The sequence below is a fragment of the Micrasema longulum genome, unplaced genomic scaffold (genome assembly GCF_059751315.1).
Source record: "Micrasema longulum isolate JH-2025_06_02 unplaced genomic scaffold, ASM5975131v1 h1tg001558l, whole genome shotgun sequence".
NCBI lineage: Eukaryota > Metazoa > Arthropoda > Insecta > Trichoptera > Brachycentridae > Micrasema > Micrasema longulum.
In genome coordinates this window covers 287,782-297,853 of record NW_028278741.1, presented here as the reverse complement: position 1 = coordinate 297,853, position 10,072 = coordinate 287,782, and positions in this window count along the sequence as shown.

Below are 10,072 nucleotides of genomic sequence, written 5' to 3'. Positions count from 1 at the left end.
ATTAATATTATTATTATAAATAGAAAATTGACTAAATATTAACACTTATGGTCAAAATTGGTCATAAGCACTGTGAACGGCTTGACTTCCATTATCATGTCGCTAAAATGTTCTTATCTTTGTTGTAATCTTTATATATGTGATTCTTCCTTACATGTGATGTCCCTGAACTCCTCCTAAACGGCTTAACCGATTACGCCGGTTTTCAGCGAAATGTAGATCTTTGCGCTGCGCGTGTTGTAGCTATTTAAATTTTCAATCGAATCTGTAAAAATAAAGCTAGAAGCATAAATGTTTTTTCATCGACCTACCAGGGTTGCATTCGACGAAAATGCGCGTGCAAAAAAAATGGAAGGTTGTTGTTTTTTTGTGTTTAAAAAAAATTGTTTTGAATGTTTACAAACAACATTCGCTTTTTATTGATCCTAATCAGATTCTTTCCTTACATTCCTTATAATTTCTTCCCATTTATTTATTTTTACTGGATTTTTGGCTATACTAAAATAATATTAACTGACATTTAAAAATCGCATTCATGAATAAAGTGCATTCCTGTATATATGTTATTAAATGAGAAACCATTCACTAGCGTGTTGGAGCGCCATCTATGTATTGATATTGAAGTTAAGTATTTTTAATTAGCATATTACTTTATTTTATGTATTTAAGACTCTTCCGAGTTAAATTAAGTACTAGTACATTTAATAACATATGTACAAAAATCAAAAAAATGTTACCTGTGTCGATATTCGCTAATAAGCGGAATGGGGAATGTTGTAAAATACGTAAAGTGGCCACTTAACCCAGCCAATGACAGGTCATAAGCCCTGTAAACGCTCGAATATCCATAATCCTGAATTTGAAAAAAATTCTACCTCATCTCTGTAGGGATATTAATAAAAAAAATAAAAAAATAAACAAGTACCTTGGTACCTACTTATCAATGAAATGTCTTTTTCCAATGTAATATAGCCGACAAGCCAACGTTCGTGCAGGACAACGTCTGTCTGGTCCGCTAGTGTGTTAATTTTTATTTTTTATTTAACCCTTTATAAACATATACAACTTATATACATATAGGGGCGGGCATATTGCCTTAAGGCAATTTCTTCTTACGTACCCAACCGTTCAGTTTGAGAAAATTACAAGTACATGGCATATTGAATTTTTTCGTCCGCAGTTATTTTGTTTTCGGCGACACTTTGAAAGGATTACTATTTATGTATTAAAAAAAAACAGTTATTATGTAAGTAAATGTTAAATCATCATCTCAAATAATTAAGAGGGTCCTTCAAACATAAAAAAAAAAAATCGATTTCACCAACGCCAACGCTCACTAAGCTATAGGAACCAACATTTTACTTAGCTAAGCTAAACTTATACAAACAAACCATCGCGCCGTTTCTCCGTGGTGGTAGACACAGAAGATAGAACGCCATGGCACTCTCTCTTTGCATACACACCTCGCTTTCTTTTCATTGATATATATTCTCATGCACGCACGCTGATTATTCCGACTCTTGACATATCCATTTTTAAGTATTTATTTATCATTAGTATATTACAACAGAGATGAAGAACATTTCAGAGAAGGTAATATAGAAGTCTAGGCATCTACAGGGCTTATGACCTGTCACTGGCTGGTTTAAGTGGCCACTTTACACAATGTGAAACATTCACTATTCTGCCCATATTTGAACATCTATATTCCTTCAATTCTTTCATCTGTTGATGTTTGTGAAGTTAAAGACCTGAAACCTTTATTTATGCGCGTGAGATAAAATTCAACTCTGTTATAATCCTCCAGGGATTTGAATCCAGTCCTTGTCTACAAAATTTTGGGCAAACTCAAAATATTGTTTATTTATTTATCGCTTTATTTTTTTAATAACACGATGGAACATATTTTATTAAGATACAGGGACACAGTTTATAGCGACACAATCAGGATCGACCTCAGCCTGTGAACTTGCCACGACTCGCTAGAAAATCCATGTTGAATCGGGGCACTAATTATGCATTTATAAAAATTTATTCACACATATATATACATATATATTCGCGTATACATATATTATATTACCAATTACATTTGTATATATTGGTCGTTCACCAGTTGTTCCACATTTGTTGAACTTGATCATGCCATATCTTTCTCGGTCTATCTCATTTTCTGCATCCGTCAACATTTGTATCGTAGATCGTTTGAGTTCTTTTTTAGCTGTCCATTCGCTGTATATGTCCAAACAACGCAGCACCCCTTTCTTGATTTTGCAGATAATGCTTGTCTCAGTCTTACATACTTTAACAATGTTTGATTATGTCCAAATGCTTGCAGACTGGCTGGATTTCCTCCCTAGGGAGTTGTTCAAATTTAAATTTATTTCAACAGAGAGGGAAAAAATTTTTGAAATTCTCAAAACTTTTTCCCTCTCTGTTGAAATAAATTTAAATTACATACTTTAGTTCACGAATCTCGACATTTGTGCACCTATCATACATAGTTTTACCACATATTCGCCTGAGAGAGCGCATTTCGATGACGGCAATTAACCTATTTTCAATGACATTTACTTAAAGTACAAAAAAATTTACGCACAATTATACGATCAAAGATAATTCCATATCACGGTGTAGCGAGATTCGAGACTTAAGAGTTATTCTTGATAATAGATTACTGTTCCGGTCACACATAAATTCTATTGTTGAAAAAGCTTACCAAACGTTGGGCTTCATTTGAAAAATTTCCAAACCTTTTAAAACAGCAAATACATTAAAAAGTTTATACAACACTTTTGTACGCAGTAATTTGGAATTTGCATCCGTTGTGTGGAGCCCACAATACATAACAAACATGGAAAGGATTGAAAATGTTCAACGAATTTTTTATAAATATCTAGATTATAAAAACAATACGACGCTTTGTACTTACAGCCAACTTGCCAAACAAAATATATTTTTTACCCTTGAAAATAGACGCATTGTATCTGAATTATGATACACACATAAATTTTTAAATAATAAAGTAGACCTTTTTAACCTACTCTCCAAAATTAATCTTAATGTCCCCTTTCGCGTGACAAGAAATAAATATTTATTCCATTTGCCAGTCTGTAGCACTAACTATGCACAACACACTTTCCTCTATCGTTTTTGCTCTAAATATAATGTTTTTTTTTCATCTACTGATATATTTTACATGCCCCTTAATTTATTAAAAAATAAACTAAGACTCATTCTTTCTGGCTGCGATACGATCCCACTTACTATTTAGTGATGCTCACACTTACACACACCTGAACACTTACTCCCACATAAACACACCTGTAACCCTTACCCTCATACAAATACACATAAACACATCATTGTGTTCTACCACAACGAAATTTCGCTGGTGTGTCTTTAAAACGTATTTTTTTAATGTTATTATATCATTGTCGACTGTTCTTTTCTTTCAAATAAATCAATTATAATATTTTTTTTATTCCATACTTCGCTCCCAAACATAAGGATCGCACCATAACTCCATTGTAAACTGCAAGCTTTGCCTCCTGAGACAAACATTTGTTAGCCAAGGTAGGTTTCAGTGTTTCAGTACACAGTTTACCCTGTTCCCAGTACTCACCCTCTTTTTAATATCTTTCTCATTCATTTCATCCCTTATTTCCCAGATTCACAAACCCATCTTCCTGATTTAGAATATCTCCGTTCACACTGATCTCATATGTTGTTATACTTGCATCCCTTTCAAAAACCATTACTTTCGATAAATCAACATTCACGCATGCGCGCAGGCGGAATGTCGGTTAGAGGGGGGACTTTTGGGCACAGTATGACGTATACAAACTTGGTTATACGCGCCTAATGGTCTGTTATAATTATTTGGGTACTGGAAACATTTGGCATACTCTGAATAGTAATTGGTGAGATTTTTATTTTAAATACTTGTTTACGTTGAAAACGATACAAAATACTTATCCAAAATAGAATTCAATGAAAGAAATATATTTTTTGACGTGGAGTGCACTCTGTCAAAATTCCAATGATCTTAGGATGAAAATTAAATTGGAAGTATACGGTGAAACGTGAGTCAATATCCATTATCATTATCATTCAAATGTTATATAAAATATAGTTAACAACAACAAACCATCACGCCGTTTCCCCGCAGGGGTAAGCAGAGAGGAAAGAACGCCATAATACTTTATCTTGGCATACAGACCTCGCTTCCTCTACATTCATACATCTTCTCATGCACGCACGCCGATTATTCCTACTTTAGACATGTCCATCTTCAAGTATTTGATGGACTTGATCGCGCCATGTCTTTCTCGGTCTTCCTCGTTTTCTGCATCCATCAACATTTGCCTCGTAGATCCTTTTAGCCGTTCTTTCGCTGTCCATTCGCTCTACATGTCCAGACCAACGCAGCACCCCTTTCTTGATTCTGTCAATAATGCATGTCTCAGCCTTACACACTTCACGGATCTCGACATTTGTGCATCGTTTTACCACACATTCGCCTAAGGGATCGCATTTCGACAGCATTCAACCTACTTTCATCATTATTTTTCCAATTCCATACTTCGCTCCCATACATTAGAGTTGGAACTAGAACTCCGTTGTGAACTGTTTAGATATATATATTATATAGTTATATTATAGAAAAAAAATTGTGTATTTAGGAGGTATGTTTTCAAGAGATGGAAGAGTAGAAAAAGATGTTGAAAGGAAAGTGAATGCGGGCAAGAAATGAACGGCGTACTAAGCACAGCAATTGCTAATAAAAATATGTCAATCGAAGCTAAACTGGCAGTGCACAACAGAGTTTTAGTCTCAACACGTATGGAAGTGAAAAATGGAATTGGCAGAGGAAGGATGAAAGTCAAGTAAACGCGGTTGAAATGCGATCGCTTCGACAAATGTGTGGGAAATAATTGTATGACAGGGTTACGAATAATGAAATCAGGCGAGAGTATAAATCTGAGTCAAGTATAACTGATAAGATTAAGAAAGGGTCTCTGAGATGGTTTGGTCATGTAGAACGAATGGACGACGGAAGAATGGCAAATCAAGTATATACAAGTGTATATATCAAGTTGAAAATGATTACGCCGCATCTTTGATCAATTTTAATATAGAATCACTACAAAAAAGGCGCCTTAGATATGATTTAATTTTTCTTTTCAAAATTCTCAATAACATAGTTGATTCGCCGTATCTTTTACAAAATATTGGTTTCCGTTGTCCTCTTCGCTATACTAGATTAAATTCCCTTTTTTATGTACCAACTTGTAAAAACAATTATACCTCAAATTCATTCATTAGACGTACCTGTAGAAATTATAACGGACTCAGTATTGATGTAGACATTTTTAACTGCACGTTGCATTTGTACAGAAAATTTCTTCTTGGGGTCGATTATTTGGGATAGTTGCTGAATGTGCATCTTGAGTGGTTTATGCTATGTATATGTGCCGCATGTAATGTATAAGTTTGTGTATGTTTTATATGTGCGTTCATGTGTGTGCGTGGATGGCTCGGAGTGTGCATTCGGTATTTTTATTTATTTTAATTTATTACCTCCATGGAAAACGCAAATGTCAACAATTATCCTTTTTTCACTTAAAATTCTTATATATTTTTTATTTTTTGTCACATTTAATGTTTATATCTTTTTAATTTATGAAAACTTAATTGATCTTTTTATGTTAAAAAATTGCTGTTTTTAGTACTTATTTTGTATGACTGTATGTTTTCTAAATAAAATAAAATAAAATAAAATAAAATAAATAAATAAATACGGCGAAAATGAACGGTAATGCGAGACGAAGACGACCGAGGAAGACGTGGCATGATCAGATAAACCAAAATCTTAAGTCTGGTCATGTCAAAAGCAAACAGAACCGAAGGGCATGTATGAATGTGGAAGAAGCTAGGAATATATTTATTTATTTATTTTTATTTTCTTTTATTCGGGAAACATACAGTACAGTTACAAAGTTTAATATTTTACACAATTAGACTTAATTCTAATGGACCAGTGAAGTTTCCATATTAAAAAGCAATTATATGTAAGGTTAATTATGAAAGTATAAAAAAGAGAAGAAAAAAGAAAAACATAAATGAAAGTTGTTTAAAAATTAAAATTTGAGTGAAAAAAATGTATTTTAAAGTTTGTAGTGAGTATTTACAAATGGAAATAATATTAAAATTAATAATATAAGGAGGGTTAGTGCCGGTAACAGAGTTAATGGTGCCTTAAAGTCTGTCGTAGCAAATAAGTGTCTATCGCAAGAGGCTAAATTAGCAGTTCATAATGGAGTTCTGGTACCAACCCTAATGTATGGAAGCGAAGCATGGAGTTGGAAAAAAGGGACGAAAGTAGACTGAATGCTGTTGAAATGCGATCCCTCAGGCGAATGTGCGGAAAAACAATGTATGATAGGTGCCCTAATGTCGAAATTAGAGCAGAATGCAAGGCTGAGTTAAGCATTATCGACAAAATTAAGAAAGGTCTTTTGCGATGGTTCGGTCATGTGGAGCGAATGAATGATGAAAGAACGGCTAAAAAGATTTATGATGCGAATGTGTCTGGTTGTAGAAGTCGAGGAAGGCCGAGAAAGACATGGCATGATCAAGTACAACAAATTCTTGAAAGTGGTCATGTGAAAAGTCGGAATAATCGACATGCGTGCATGAGAAGATGTATGAATGTGAAGGAAGCAAAGGAAGTGTGCCAGGACAGAGTGGTGTGGCGTTCTATCCTCTCTGCCTACCCCTCCGGGGAAATGGCGTGATGGTTAGTTAGTTAGTTAGTTAGAAATAATATTAAAGATGAAAAAAAATTGTAAGAGTAATTAAAAATTAAGAATTGAAATAAAGAATGAAAAACATGCTCAGATGTAAAAATGAAATAAAATAGTAATAACATTTAAAAAAAAAAATGAAAAACATAAATATACTTTCACAAAATTATGACGGGAATAGTTGACTGTGCAGAATTACTTAGTTTAATAACTATACATGTTTCCGCCAGAATTTGTAGACGGTACTACCTGTTTCATGTACCAATAAGTTAAACATCCTATGCTAAAAATGCTTTTTTTCGAAGGATTTTTTCAGTGTACAATACAAAATTTATAGACAAAGATTACACAAACATACTGTCAGATTTGAAATTTACACTAAAAATGCATCATGTAACTTAGTAGACATTATAATAATAAACATGTACATCTCCCTTCCCCTCCTTATCCTCTCTCTCTATGCATCCTTGTCCTCATCCCGCCCAATTTACGATCACTTACTGTTCTTTTTTTTAAATGTAATTTTTTAGATTATTATAAAATAAAAACACAAAAATAAAAATTTTATATGCATAAACTTAAACGTTTTTATATAATATGTAATTTATATTATTTACTAACTTTGCATAGTTTGTAGAATTATGTTAATGATTCTAAGTTTATACACTATATATATTTGTTTACTTTAAATATGTGTGTAGAACTATTGGTTTCCCACATAAAATTAAATAAATTAATTTTTTTTTTTTTTTAAATAAATAAAAATAATAATGTGTTAATCATTACACTTGAATAGGTTCTGTAATGTTTTGTTAAGAGCTTTTGTAATGTTTAAAGGCATTAATACGATAAAAATAAAGGTCTTTCCCTTACATTACTTTACAATTGACATTTCAAATTATCTTGTCTTGAAAATCACTTTTATGTTAAGTGCTTTGATGTGCACCATGCTTAAATGTTAACTTAAATATGCAATTAACTTCATAAATTAATTTTTTTAATAAGTTTATTTATTAAAAACATTAACAATATTTCTTAAATATTATTTTTATTTACGTGAAAAAATCTTCAGTCGATTTTCTTTTGCAAGATTTTTATTTGTGAGTACTCGCTAAACGTAACTATGCATCCCAGATGAACTAGCTGACAGGCGTCTCACGCTTAGATCAGCTACGTCCACGGCGAGAGGAAAAGTTATTATACCTCTACGCAAACAGCGCACTAAATTTAGTGAACGCGCATTTGCGGTCGCAGGCCCTATGGCATGGAATGCTCTCCCAGCAGAGGTGCGAGGCTGTGAAAGTGAAGTGATGTTTCGGATAAAACTTAAAACCCACTTGTTCTCTGAATCATTTGAATAAATCCGTAGCACGTGACAACAAAATAAATTGTTTTAATTAAATTACAAATTTAAAAGCTTCAATTAAATTAATTTAACAATAGAATTAACATATTACAACAGAGATGAAGAACATTTAAGAAAAGGTAATATATAAGCCCTGTAGATGCCTAGACTTCTATATTACCTCTTCTTAAATGTTCTTCATCTCTGTTGTAATATGTTAATATAAACAGCTCCCCGGGGAGTTGAATCCAGTCCTTGTCTACAAAAATTTGGACAAACTCAAAATATTGTTAACCATTGAATCACCATGTAAAGCGCCCTTGAGGTATTTTATTACGAAAATGGCGCTATATAAGTTATCCATAATAATAATATTAGTGAATAATGATTTTTATAAAATTTGTACCTCAGAGGCAGACGGATGCAAATCCAGAATTTGATGTAATGACATTTCGATTTTTGTTTCCAGTTTATGATCACGTCCATTGATTTTGAAGAAATTTAAGCCATATAATGAAAGAACCAATGTATAAAGATGCTGAAAATACAAATTAATGTTCTGATTTATTAGAAATCGCTTAGTAGATTCTTTAGGATATTGTTGAACATTTGACATTTGGGTTTACATCCGTCTGCCTCTGAGGTACAGAAATTATCATCAAAATCAATTTTTTTACGTTTTACTTTATTATTTGAATCGGTTTGTGGTCCCGTGGCTAGTGTTGCGGACTCACGGATCAGAGGTCCGAGGTTCGAATCCCACTCTACCTCAACTTGATTTTAATTTTTCAATAGTGAGTTATTTACAACTCGTTGGCAGTCAAATTAAACTCGGTCAGCAAAATTAATATTTGGTAAATTATAAGAACGCTAATATTTTTATTTAAAAATATATATATATATTAACCGAGACCTCTTTATTGGTATTTTTATTTAAGTCATTAACTATGAAATTTTATAAAAAAATAAAAATATTAGCAAATTTAAATAGGTACTAAGGAATTTAATAAATGAATTTTAATCCACTATAATTTTACCGTGCCGTTTAGATTAAGATGATATGTGTGAAATGGGCTATTCTTTGTCGGGTACCACGTGACTGGTTTGTTTATTTGGAAATTCTTGTAATAATGAACAGACTTTAAATCAAGTGATCGTGTTATATATACATAATATCAGTACGAGTTTGATACTATCACATCACTGTCAATTCGAATGTACGACAACCTTCTACATTAATATTTCGCCCAAAGAACGTACCTAATGACATTAACCGTAATTAAGGTCAGTTGCCTCTAATAATTTATGATTTATTTAATTTGTTATGATTCAAATTCAACGTCTTTAAAATCTTTAAAATGCGTAAAAGAATAATCTGCTTTCGCTGACTGTTACATGGCGCTGAATTCGGCCCTTCGGGCCTTGTGCAACGGCCCTCCGGGCTTCATTTGATCTGCCCCTCGGGCCTCAGTCAATCGGCCCTTCGGACCTCGGCTGGTTAGGATCTCGGGAGGATTGAAATATCGCCCCTTCGGTTCAAAAATTGGCGGAAACTTCAGCTCAGCTGAAACCTGCGCTCGGGATGTGTCGGATTACGTTCGGCTGTATTCGGGTGGAAAATTAACACAATTCAAAATATTGGATTGTTGTTCAATCGAATAATAAGTAATTGTATTGCCATTGTCGTACATAAGAACAAGACTGATTTTGTGATTTTTGTTTTATTTATTTGATTGGGTAAACAAACAGTATGAACAAAAATGTTGACTATTTTTTTGTATAACATATTAATATTTTAGTTCCGGCCGAAACTAAAACAGATGCTGAAAATCTTATTTTAGTTGGCAAGTAATGTAAAATGGCATAATGGAAAAATGTCTTTGTTGATGGGTATTATGGAGTTTATATGGTTTTTGAC